Below are 11,543 nucleotides of genomic sequence, written 5' to 3' on the forward strand. Positions count from 1 at the left end.
GGCCGGCTTGCGGCCTGGCTACTTTGCTTTGAATGGGTACCTTCTGCTACCCACCCGGGATCCAGCACTGTCTGCTGGTTCTCGCCACAGCCTTTGGCCTAGGTGCCTCCATCTCGGTATCCAAAGTCCAGCACCGTCAGCTGGTCCTTGGTAGTGCTTGCTAGCACAGGTACCTCCTGCCTAGTAACCGTGGTCCCGCAACGTCAGCTGTTCCTCGGTAGTGCCATTGGCTCTTGTAGCTTTTGCTACCCATCTGGGTTCCAGCACCGTCAGCTGGTTCTCAGCAGTGTCTTTGGCACGGGTACTCCCTGTTGCCCAGCCTATTTTCAGCATGCCTGCTGTTTCCGGGTAGTGTCAAGGTCACTATGCCACCAATCCGTTGTCCTGTCGTCTTGCGGCCGGGTTAGCCGACTCTACGGTGCCTGCAGTTTAGGTGACTCCTATGTGGGCTGCGGGAACTGGCACTGAAGGCTGAATCCGTAGTGCCAATGGGACATGGACCCCCTGTAGGACTGTGGGTTTCGGTAACTGCGGCCGGCTTGCAGCCTGGCTACTTTGCTTTGAATGGGTACCTCCTGCTACCCACCCGGGTTCCAGCACTATCTGCTGGTTCTCGCCAGAGCCTTTGGCCTAGGTGCCTCCATCTCGGTATCCGAAGTCCAGCACCGTCAGCTGGTCCTTGGTAGTGCTTTTTAGCACAGGTACCTTCTGCTTAGTAACCGTGGTCCAGCACCGTCAGTTGGTCCTCGGTAGCGCCATTGGCTCTTGTTCCTTCTACTACCCATCCGGGTGCCAGCACTGTCTGCTGGTTCTCGCCACAGCCTTTGGCCTAGGTGCCGGATCTCGGTATCCGAGGTCCAGCACCATCAGCTGGTCCTTGGTAGTGCTTTTTAGCACAGGTACCTTCTGCTTAGTAACTGTGGTCCAGCACCGTCAGTTGGTCCTCGGTAGTGCCATTGGCTCTTGTTCCTTCTGCTACCCATCCGGGTGCCAGCACTGTCTGCTGGTTCTCGCCACAGCCTTTGGCCTAGGTGCCTCCATCTCGGTATCCGAGGTCCAGCACCGTCAGCTGGTCCTTGGTAGTGCTTTTTAGCACAGGTACCTTCTGCTTAGTAACCGTGGTCCAGCACCATCAGTTGGTCCACGGTAGTGCCATTGGCTCTTGTTCCTTCTGCTACCCATCCGGGTGCCAGCACTGTCTGCTGGTTCTCGCCAGTTTCTCAGCCTTCTTGTACCTTCTGCTACATTTCCAAGATCAAGCTTTGTGAAATTGTCTTTGGTAATCCTTATTGATCTCCATGATGACGACCCTGATGACGATGACCCTGAAGACCACACCAAAGAAGACCAGAAATATGACCCTAAATAATAAGACCAAGAGGACAAAGAACATGAAGACAACCACCAAGATACAGAACAAAAGACAGAAGAACAAGAAGCAGAAGAAGCAAAAGCAGAAGAACAGAAAGCAGAAGAACATTAAGCATAAGACTAAAAATCAGCATAGAAGAAATCAAAATTATAAGCAGAAGAAGACTAAGCAGCAAATGGGGGTGAGTCCGTTCCTCCTCGTGGTGCCCCTGGAAAATGCCTGCTGCTGCAGGCCAAACTGAACGCGGACAAATCCTGTTGTAAATCTTTAGTGACAGGCAGAACGTAAGGTGTAGTCTTATAACTTTTATAGATAAGTACTACAGGAATGCCTGTCATCATAAGAAAATGAAGACAAAGAAGAATAGGAAGAAGATGAAGAAATAGCATATTAAAGTTAATAATAGCTGAATAAGAAGAATATGAAGAATGGAAAAAAATATTAATGGGAAGAAGATGAAGAAGAAGAAGATGAATAAGGTGAAGAAAAAGTTGATGAAAAAATGCTACTGCTGCGGATCATGAAGGAGAAAGTGTGGGAGAAGTACAAAAGAAGGTGAAGAGCATGGAAGTTGTGAAACATACATATCTGACAAAATATAAAAAAAAGGTTAACATAGTCAATATCTTTTTAACTCCGAACGTCTTGAAAAAAAAAATTGGAATTAATGCTATGCCATGTAATTTGAATAAACCACTATGCCTTTATTGTCTCCTCCACCAATACATTCTACATGATTCTTATTTGTTTTCAATTATGTAGAATTAGCCAACAAGGAAATAAAGGGCTTTTTTTAATTCCGATACCAGAAGTCCCATTGACTTGATTGGGACTTCCGGTATTGGAATCGGCGATACCCCATATTTTTTTCGTATCGGGCGATACCATCCGATACGATACTTTTGGGTATCGAACGGTATCTCTCAACACTAATGATGACTTTAAATCAGATTTTTGCAAAAGCTATCAATCAAGTAGGATAAGCAAAATGTAAAATTAGCTTCTGGAAACAAAACTCATTGTCTATGTCATACCAAGCAATCTCATACTCTGTGACTTGAGTCAATATTCACATAACACTCTTTCCAAGTGGGTGAATCTGACAAGGATTTGAAGCCAAAATGGCTTCAGGAAGTGTTTTTGATTTTTCTCTAAGCCATCTTTTCTTGTGTTTTCCAGAATTTCCTAAAGTGCCTTATAAACATTTTTGGTGGTGTTTTTCTAAAAATTCTTTTCGGCGTCTTTTGAATGTGTTTTGTGGCTTTTTTTGTAGCACACAAAAGTCAATCAGGACCCTTTATAGGTTCTTTCGAACCTTACCCTTGACTTGTATTATAGGTATGGAGCTGTTCAAAGTGAAAAACAGCTGAAGATTGATATGGTAATTTCAGTTAACCGCTGGACATTTTTGGAAACTTGAGATGGTTAATAGACGCTCCAAAGCCTGATCAAATGAACATCAAGTCTTTTTTACTTGGAAATGATTATGTTCAGTCTTCTCAGCATTTTCGGATTATTTTTGAGGATGTTTTTGGAGCTGACTGACTCCAAATCCACATTATGAAGAGGGAAAAGCTTTAAACTGTGAATGGTTCCCATTGATGATGACTTTAAATCAGATTTTTGCATTTTACTGAGACCTTGTATTTTCTTTTCATTTTCTGAGATGTCTTCCAGAGGGTTGATCACTGAGCGTGATCATGGTGCTATTAGAAAACGTGTGTGAAACTCATAACAGCTTGACATCTGAGTAGCTGTGGCTGAGTGGTTAAGGCAATGGACTTGAAATCCATTGGGGTCTCCCCGCGCAGGTTCAAATCCTGCCGACTACCTCTATGTTTCAATTACTTTTTGACCTTTTATCTTTGTTGTTCAATTTGCATGTTTACTAGTCTATTCCCCATGACAGTGATCTGTGATGGAGCGAGTTTCTAGGACCAAACTGACTTTATCTTTGACTGCTCTTTAGATAATCTATTCTGGAGCAACATTACATGTGCGACTTGCCGCTAATCAAAAGAAGCACCGTGGGTGCCATCAGGTAAGAGGTTTTTCTCTTGATCTTGTCCAGCAGCCACAGACCGCTGTCCTGGCTAATGGACTGGGACATGCCCTTTGATTTGCACAAACATTAAATTATCTCTCAGATGAAGCCTTTTACCATGCAATGCTAATCTTTATCGACTACTGGATGAACAGTTTTCTAACAGTATAAGTTTTGCAATTTATTTTTTTCACACTTTTTCCAAGTAACAGATACAGCAATCTTTTTACTAGCCACTTTTCATCAACATTTCAAACTGCGCTAGCTTTGATATCGTGGAAATGTTGGTAAATTTGTGGAATGAAAGGTTATAAGATATCAATTTACCATTGTGTATGATTGCAGATTTGCACTGCAGCTTTGGAGCCTGTTTTCGCCATCGTTCACGATTTCATATGCTTTATTCAGCACAACAAGCCGCAGCCATGACTGTGTCATGGTTGGTTCCATGGTGTAATGGTTAGCACTCTGGACTTTGAATCCAGTGATCTGAGTTCAAATCTCAGTGGAACCTGGGCACACATTTCGATTTTTCCATCTGCACTCAGATCGACGATGCCCAATGTTTATGATGAAACAAGCAATTTAAAATCCACATAATAAAAGACAAAAAAAGGGTTCAAGGATTTGTGGAATACCATGGTCTTAGCTGTCAATCAAGGAGGATTAGCAAAAATTAAAATTGTCTATATCACTCATTGTCTATGTCATACCAAGCAATTTCATACTCTGTGACTTGAGTCAAAATTCACATAACACTCTTTCCAAGTGGGTGAATCTGACAAGGATTTGAAGCCAAAATGGCTTCAGGAAGTGTTTTTCATTTTTCTCTAAGCCATCTTTTCTTGTGTTTTCCAGAATTTCCTAAAGTGCCTTATAAACATTTTTGGTGGTGTTTTTCTAAAAATTCTTTTCGGCGTCTTTTGAATGTGTTTTGTGGCTTTTTTTGTAGCACACAAAAGTCAATCAGGACCCTTTATAGGGTCTTTCGAACCTTACCGTTGACTTGTATTATAGGTATGGAGCTGTTCAAAGTGAAAAACAGCTGAAGATTGATATGGTAATTTCAGTTAACCGCTGGACATTTTTGGAAACTTGAGATGGTTAATAGATGCTCCAAAGCCTGATCAAATGAACATCAAGTCTTTTTTACTTGGAAATGATTATGTTCAGTCTTCTCAGCATTTTTGGATTATTTTTAAAGATGTTTTTGGAGCTGACTGACTCCAAATCCACATTATGAAGAGGGAAAAGCTTTAAACTGTGAATGGTTCCCATTGATGATAACTTTAAATCAGATTTTTGCATTTTACTGAGACCTTGTATTTTCTTTTCATTTTCTGAGATGTCTTCCAGAGGGTTGATCACTGAGCTTGATCATGGAGCTATTAGAAAACGTGTGTGAAACTCATAACAGCTTGACGTCTGAGTAGTTGTGGCCGAGTGGTTAAGGCGATGGACTAGAAATCCATTGGGGTCTCCCCGCACAGGTTCAAATCCTGCCGACTACGTCTATGTTTCATTATCTTTTTGACCTTTTGTCTTTGTTGTTCAATTTGCATGTTTACTAGTCTATTCCCCATGACAGTGATCTGTGATGGAGCGAGTCTCTAGGACCAAACTGACTTTATCTTTGACTGTTCTTTAGATAATCTATTCTGGAGCAACATTACATGTGCGACTTGCCGCTTATCAAAAGAAGCACCGTGGGTGCCATCAGGTAAGAGGTTTTTCTCTTGATCTTGTCCAGCAGCCACAGACCGCTGTCCTGGCTGATGGACTGGGACATTTGCTTTGATTTGCACAAACCTTAACCCCTTCACCCCCAAGGGTGGTTTGCACGTTCATGACCGGGCCAATTTTTACAATTCTGACCACTGTACCTTTATGAGGTCATAACTCTGGAACGCTTCCATGGATCCCGGTGATTCTGACATTGTTTTCTCGTGACATATTGTACTTCATGTTAGTGGTAAAATTCATTCAAATAACTTGCGTTTATTTGTGAGAAAAATGGAAATTTGGCGAAAATTTTGAAAATTTTGAAATTTTCCAACTTTGAATTTTTATGCCTTTAAATCACAGAGATACGGCTCGCAAAAAACTTGATAACTAACATTTTCCTCATGTTTACTTTACATCAGCACAATTTTGGAACAAAAATTTTTTTTTTGTTAGGAAGTTATAAGGGTTAAAAGTTGATCAGCGATTTCTCATTTTTACAACACCATTTTATTTTTATGACCACATTACATTTAAAGCCACTTCGAGGGGTTTATATGATAGAAAATACCCAAAAATGACAACATTCTAAAAACTGCACCCCATAAGGTGCTCAAAACCACATTCAAGAAGTTTATTAACCCTTTAGGTGCATCACAGGAATTTTTTTGAATATTTAATAAAAAATGAACATCTAACTTTTTTCACAAAAAAAAATACTTCAGGTTCAATTTTTTTTATTTTACCAAGGGTAACAGGAGAAATTGGACTGCAAAAGTTATTGTGCAATTTGTCCTGCGTACGCTGATACCTGATATGTGGGGGGGAATGACTGTTTCGGCGCATGGCAGAGCTCAGAATGGAAGGAGCGCCGTTTTACTTTTTCAATGCAAAATTGGCTGGAATTCAGATCGGACGCCATGTCACGTTTGGAGAGTCCCTGATGTACCTAAACAGTGGAAACCCCCTACAAGTGACCCCATTTTGGAAACTAGACCCCCCAAGGAACTTATCTAGATATGTGGTGAGAACTTTGAACCCACAAGGGCTTCACAGAAGTTTATAACGTACAGCGGTGCAATTAAAAAATCATATTTTTTCCACAAAAATGATCTTTTCACCCCAATTTTTATTTTGCCAAGGGTAACAGGACCCTGAAAGTTATTGTGCAATTTGTCCTGAGTACGCTGATACCCCACATGTGGGGGTAAACCACTATTTGGGCGCATGGCAGAGCTCGGAAGGGAAGCAGAGCCATTTGACGTTTTTTCCTGGAATTGAGATCGGACACCATGTCGCGATTGGAAAACCCCTGATGTACCAAAACAGTGGAAACCCCCCACAAATGACACCATTTTGGAAACTAGACCCCCTAAGGAACTTATCTAGATGTGTGGTGAGAACTTTGAACCCCCAACGGCTTCACAGAAGTTTATAACATAAAGCCATAAAGCCGTACAATTAAAAAATCATATTTTTTCCACAAAAATGATCTTTTCACCCTCAATTCTTATTTTTCCAAGGGTAACAGGACCCTAAAAGTTATTGTGCAATTTGTCCTGAGTACGCTGATACCCCACATGTGGGGGTAAACCACTATTTGAGCGCATGGCAGAGCTCGGAAGGGAAGCAGCGCCATTTGACGTTTTTGGCTGGAATTGAGATCGGACACCTGTCGCGATTGGAAAACCCCTGATGTACCTAAACAGTGGAAACCCCCCACAAATGACACCATTTTTTAAACTAGACCCCCCAAGTAACTTATCTAGATGTGTGGTGAGCACTTTGAACCCCCCAGTGCTTCACAGAAGTTTATAACGTCAGGGCGTGAAAATAAAAAATTTGTATTTTTTCCACAAACATGATCTTTTAGTCACCATTTTTTTATTTTCCCAAGGGTACCAGGAGAAATTGGACCCCAAAAGTTGTTGTCCAATTTGTCCTGAGTATGCTGTTACCCAATATGTGGGAGAAAACTACTGTATGGGCACACGTCGGGGCTCGGAAGGGAAGTAGTGACATTTTGGAATGAAGACTTTGATGGAATTGTCTGCGGGTGTCATGTTGCCTTTGGAGAGCCCCTAATGTACCTAAACAGTGGAAACCCCCACAAATAACCCCATTTTGGAAACGAGACCCCCTAAGGAACTTATCTAGATGTGTGGTGAGCACTTTGAACCCCCAAGGGCTTCACAGAAGTTTATAATGCCCGGGCATGAAAATAAAAAAATCGTATTTTTTCCACAACATGATCAATTAGTCTCCAATTTTTTCATTTTCCCAAGGGTAACAGGAGAAATTGGACCCCAAAAGTTGTTGTCCAATTTGTCATGCGTACGCTGACACCCCATATGTGGGAGAAAACTACTGTATGGACACACGTCGGGGCTCGGAAGGGAAGCAGTGACGTTTTGGAATGCAGACTTTGATGGAATGGTCTGCGGGTGTCATGTGCGTTTGGAGAGCCCCTGATCTACCTAAACTATTGAAACTCCCCACAAGTGACCCCATTTTGGACACTAGACCCCCCACGGAACTTATCTAGATGTGTGGTGAGCACTTTGAACCCCCAAGTGCTTCACAGAAGTTTATAACGCTCGGACGTGAAAATAAAAAAAATCATTTTTTTCCACAAAAATGATATTTTTGCCCCCAATTTTTTATTTTCCTAAGGGTAACAGGAGAAATTGGACCGAAAATTTTTTTTGCAATTTGTCCTGAGTAGGCTGATACCCTACATGTGGGGGTAAAACACTGTTTGGGTGCATGGCAGAGCTTGGAAGGGAAGGAGCACCATTTGACTTTTTCAACTCAGAAATGGCTGGAATTGAGATCAGACGCCATGTTGCATTTGGAGAGCCCCTGATGTGCCCAAACAGTTGAAACCCCAATTCTAACTCCAACCGGAACCCCAACACACCCCTAACCCTAATCTCAGCCCTAACCCTAGCCCTAACCCTAGCCCTAGCCCTAACCCTAACCCTAACCCTAACCCTACCCCTAGCCCTAACCCTAACCCTAGCCCTAACCCTAATGGAAAAATGGAAATAAATACTTTTTTTTATTTTATTATTTTTCCCTAACTAAGGGGGTGATAATGGGGGGTTTGATTTACTATTTATGGCGGTTTTTATATTTGGCAGCTGTCGCACGCTAAAAGACGCTTTTTATTGTAAAAATAGTTTTTGCATCACTACATATTGAGAACTATAATTTTTCCGTATTTTGACCCACCGAGTCATGTGAGGTCTTATTTTTTGCGGGACGAGTTGAAGTTTTTATTGGTACCATTTTCGGGCACGTGACTTTTTTTATCGCTTTTTATTCCGATTTTTGGGACGCAGAATGAACAAAAACCAGCGTTTCATGAATTTCTTTTGGGGGGGTGCGTTTACACCGTTCCGCGTGCGGTAAAATTGATAAAGCGGTTTTATTCTTCGGGTCAGTACGGTTACAGCGATACCTCATTTAGGTCTTTTTTTATGTTTTGTCGGTTTTATGCAATGAAAACTATTTTATATAAAAAATAATTATTTTTGCATCGCTTTATTCTGCGAGCTATAACTTTTTTATTTTTTTGCTGATGATGCTGTGTCACAGCTTGTTTCTTGCAGGCCCCCGAAGGCCCCCGTAGCCATCTTGGATTCGGGGGCCTGCAGGAAAGGAGCCCCCAGCAGCAGCGCTGCACATTGCGCTGCCGTGGGGGGCTCAGGGAAGCACGGAGGGAGCCCCCTCCCTGCCGATACTTCCCTTTAACCCCCGGTACACCGCGATCATGTTTGATCGCGGTGTGCAAGGGGTTATCGTGTCGGGGGCGGACCGTGACCGCCCCTGACACATTGTGCCGGGTGTCAGCTCTGATAATCAGCTGACACCCGGCTGCGATCAGCGGCGCTCACCACGTGGGCGCCGCTGATCGCGGTAGACGTACTATCCCGTCCATGGGCATAGGGTCCCGGGTCCCATGGATGGGATAGTGCGTCGGATGTCAGGAAGGGGTTAAATTATCTCTCAGATGAAGCCTTTTACCACGCAATGCTAATCTTTATCGACTACTGGATGAACAGTTTTCTAACAGTATAAGTTTTGCAATTTATTATTTTCACACTTTTTCCAAGTAACAGATACAGCAATCTTTTTACTAGCCACTTTTCATCAACATTTCAAACTGTCCTAGCTGTGATATCGTGGAAATGTTGGTTAATTTGTGAAATGAAAGGTTATAAGATATCAATTTACCATTGTGTATGATTGCAGATTTGCACTGCAGCTTTGGAGCCTGTTTTCGCCATCGTTCACGATTTAATATGCTTTATTCAGCACAACAAGCCGCAGCCATGACTGTGTCATGGTTGGTTACATGGTGTAATGGTTAGCATTCTCGGCTTTGAATCCAGTCATTTGAGTTCAACTCTCAGTGGAACCTGGGCACACATTTCGATTTTTTACACCTTCCATTGAGATCGACGATGCCCAATGTTTATGATGAAACAAGCAATTTAAAATCCACATAATAAAAGACAAAATTAAGAGTTCAGGGATTCATGGAATCCCATGGTCAAAGCTATCAATCAAGAAGGATTAGCAAAAATTAAAATTAGCTTCAGGAAACAAAACTCATTGTCTATGTCATACCAAGCAATCCCATACTCTGTGACTTGAGTCCATATTCACATAACACTCTTTCCAAGTGGGTGAATCTGACAAGGATTTGAAGCCAAAATGGCTTCATGAGGTTTTTTTGATTTTTCTAGTGTTTTTCAGAATTTCCTAAAGTGCTTTGCAAACATTTTTGGTGGTGTTTTTCTAAAAATTCTTTTCGGCGTCTTTTGAATGTTTTGTGGCTTTTTTGTAGCACACAAAAGTCAATCAGGACCCTTTATAGGGTCTTTCGAACCTTACCATTGACTTGTATTATAGGTATGGAGCTGTTCAAAGTGAAAAACAGCTGAAGTTTGATATGGTAATTTCAGTTAACCGCTGGACATTTTTGGAAACTTGAGATGGTTAATAGATGCTCCAAAGCCTGATCAAACGAACATCAAGGCTATTTTTACTTGGAAATGATTATGTTCAGTCTTCTCAGCATTTTCAGATTATTTTTAAGGATGTTTTTAGAGTTGACTGACTTCAAATCCACATTATGATGAGGGAAAAGCTTTGAACTGTGAGTGGTTCCCACTGATGATGACTTTAAATCAGATTTTTGCATTTTACTGAGACCTTGTATTTTCTTTTCATTTTCTGAGATGTCTTCCAAAGGGTTGATCACTGAGCTTGATCATGGTGCTATTAGAAAATGTGTGTGAAACTCATAACAGTTTAATATCCAAGTAGTCGTGGCCGAGTGGTTAAAGCGATAGACTAGAAATCCATTGGGGTCTCCTTGCGCAGGTACAAATCCTACTGTTTAAGTTTCAATAACTATTTGACATGTTATCTTTGATGTTCAAGTTGCATGTTTACTAGTCTATTCCCCATGTCAGTGATCTGTGATGGAGCGAGTCTCTAGGACAAAACTGACTTTATCTTTGATTGTTCTTTAGATAATCTATTCTGGAGCAACATTACATGTGCGACTTGCCGCTAATCAAAAGAAGCACCGTGGGTGCCATCAGGTAAGAGGTTTTTCTCTTGATCTTGTCCAGCAGCCACAGACCGCTGTCCTGGCTAATGGACTGGGACATGCACTTTTATTTGCACAAACCTTAAATTATCTCTCAGATGAAGCCTTTTACCATGCAATGCTAATCTTTATCGTCTACTGGATGAACAGTTTTCTAACAGCATAATTCTTGCAATTTATTTTTTTCACACTTTTTGCAAGTAACAGATACAGCAATCTTTTTACTAGCCACTGTTCATCAACATTTCAAACTGTCCTAGCTGTGATATTGTGGAAATCTTGGTAAATTTGTGGAATAAAAGGTTATAAGATATCAAATTACCATTGTGTATGATTGCAGATTTGCACTGCAGCTTTGGAGCCTGTTTTCGCCATCGTTCACGATTTAATATGCTTTATTCAGCACAACAAGCCGCAGCCATGACTGTGTCATGGTTGGTTCCATGGTGTAATGGTTAGCATTCTGGACTTTGAATCCAGTGATCTGAGTTCAAATCTCAGTGGAACCTGGGCACACATTTCGATTTTTCCACTTGCACTCAGATCGATGTTGCCCAATGTTTATGATGAAACAAGCAATTCAAAATCCACATAATAAAAGACAAAAAAAGAATTCAAGGATTCATGGAATGACCACTTTGAATCCCATGGTCAAAGCTATCAATCAAGTAGTACTAGCAAAAATTAAAATTAGCTTCAGGAAATATAACTTATTGTCTATGTCATACCAAGCCATCTCATACTCTGTGACTTGAGTCAATATTCACATAACACTCTTT

The 11,543-nt window shown here is 41.4% G+C and overlaps 4 non-coding genes across 4 annotated transcripts; all 4 read left to right on the forward strand.

Annotated features, from left to right (window-relative positions):
* The first annotated feature begins 3,122 nt into the window (after window positions 1-3,122).
* Window positions 3,123-3,204, forward strand: TRNAS-UGA (transfer RNA serine (anticodon UGA)). Its single transcript has one exon. It is a non-coding gene; the product is annotated as a tRNA-Ser (tRNA).
* Window positions 3,205-3,858: 654 nt separating this feature from the next.
* Window positions 3,859-3,930, forward strand: TRNAQ-UUG (transfer RNA glutamine (anticodon UUG)). Its single transcript has one exon. It is a non-coding gene; the product is annotated as a tRNA-Gln (tRNA).
* A 915-nt stretch (window positions 3,931-4,845) lies between these two features.
* On the forward strand, window positions 4,846-4,927 carry TRNAS-AGA (transfer RNA serine (anticodon AGA)). The gene has a single exon. It is a non-coding gene; the product is annotated as a tRNA-Ser (tRNA).
* A 6,274-nt stretch (window positions 4,928-11,201) lies between these two features.
* Window positions 11,202-11,273, forward strand: TRNAQ-UUG (transfer RNA glutamine (anticodon UUG)). Its single transcript has one exon. It is a non-coding gene; the product is annotated as a tRNA-Gln (tRNA).
* Window positions 11,274-11,543: the final 270 nt, after the last annotated feature.

Source organism: Dendrobates tinctorius, unplaced genomic scaffold (genome assembly GCF_039654945.1).
Source record: "Dendrobates tinctorius isolate UK_male_01 unplaced genomic scaffold, ASM3965494v1 ptg000048l, whole genome shotgun sequence".
NCBI lineage: Eukaryota > Metazoa > Chordata > Amphibia > Anura > Dendrobatidae > Dendrobates > Dendrobates tinctorius.